Source organism: Panthera uncia (genome assembly GCF_023721935.1).
Source record: "Panthera uncia isolate 11264 chromosome B3 unlocalized genomic scaffold, Puncia_PCG_1.0 HiC_scaffold_1, whole genome shotgun sequence".
NCBI classification, from domain to species: Eukaryota; Metazoa; Chordata; class Mammalia; order Carnivora; family Felidae; genus Panthera; species Panthera uncia.
Window position 1 is genome coordinate 37,906,118 of NW_026057582.1, and position 1,584 is coordinate 37,907,701.

A 1,584-nucleotide genomic window follows, 5' to 3' on the forward strand; every position below is an offset into this window, starting at 1 on the left:
TGGGATTCTCTCTCTCCCCCATTCCCCTCTCAAAATAAATAAATATTTAAAAAAAGAAACTGAGGATATTTGCATGGCCCCACTACTAGTAAATTTTCTAAGTTTAAAATACTGTTTGGCTACAAAAACCTACACACTCTGTACTATACCAAAGCTGTATTCTTGGCTGGGATAACAATTTGTTTAAAACAGAAACAGGGGCACCTAGGTGGCCTAGTCGATTAAGCTTAAGCCTGGACTCTTGGCTTGGGGCTCAGGTCATGATCTCCCGGCTAGTGGGATTGAGCCCCCATGTAGGGCCCTCTCTCTCATCTCTCTCTGCCACTCCCCCACTCACACTCACTCTCTCAAAAAAGATAAACTTAAAAAAAAAAGAAAAATAATAATTATTGCAGAAATGTGGACCTCCATCTTCCCATCTTTTTCCTGTCTCACACCTCAAAAATGCCTGCCAAAGCTCCTCTCTAACCAATACACCATTCATTCATTCATTCATTCATCCATTGGTTGAAGGGTTCCCTAACATGCGCCGTGTGGTAAGGGCTTTGGAGACAGCACCTCCTACAAGGTAAGTATGGGGCAGGTGTGACTGATGGTTTCACTCTGACCTCCCTTTGAGACTCTATTAATATGCATCCAGTTTCCAATACAGCTTACTTAACCAGCTTTCACAGACGTGATTCCGTTTCCAAAAGCACTGAGCCAAGAAAGCAGTGGTGCCAAGATGCTCAAAGGAGGCCAGCTCAGCGCCTTCCAACACTTCCATTCAGTAGTTTTAACCTACGTCCACGCGCTAACCTCGCTTACCGTCGGTGGTGACCAGATGCGGTCTCTGGCCGTCCCTCAGCTGCCCGCTGGGAACATGGCCCAGGTGGGGGGCCACTGGGCAGCCGACCAGTCAAGCCACCCTGATCCCCAGAAGGCAAGCGCACAAATCCAACCCAAACTCCAGGCGAACCTTGAACTGACAGCGCCAAAAGCCCGCGGCGCCTCTGTGGCAGGGATCTCCACAGGCTGGGTCTGGGCCTGGGGGCACTGCCCCCAAAGGGCTCGATGACAGGCCCCGCGGCATCGCTGTGTCCCCTCCATATCAGAGCACGCCCTTCGGCCACATCCCTCCCGGGCGGGCTGCCAGAACCACCTGCGCCTCTCAAGTCCCGCAGGCGGCAGAGGCTGATGGGCAGAGGGGCAGGGGGTCGCCCGGGGCTGAGGTGGGGGGACCCGGGCCGCTGCTCCCGCGAGACTGGCACAAAGGCAGGCGTCGGAAAGAGGAGAACTTCCCACCCGTGGGCCCCGCGGCCTCCCACCCGGGGCCTCGGCGGCCCGAGCGCACTTACTGCCAGTCGCCATGGTCCGGCCAGGGGCTGCTGGGCGGCCGCCCGCGGCTGGGGTACCCTGAGCCGAGCCGGCCGGGCGCGCGCTCCTCGCCAGGCCCCGCGCGCTCGGGAACCGCGCCGCGCACAGCCCCTCCCGCCGCGCGCCCCCGCCGCGCCGCCCCGGATTTTTTTTTTTTTTTTTTTTTTTTTTTTTTTTTTTTTGCCCCTCTGCCCATCAGCCTCTGCCGCCTGCGGGACTTGAGAGGCG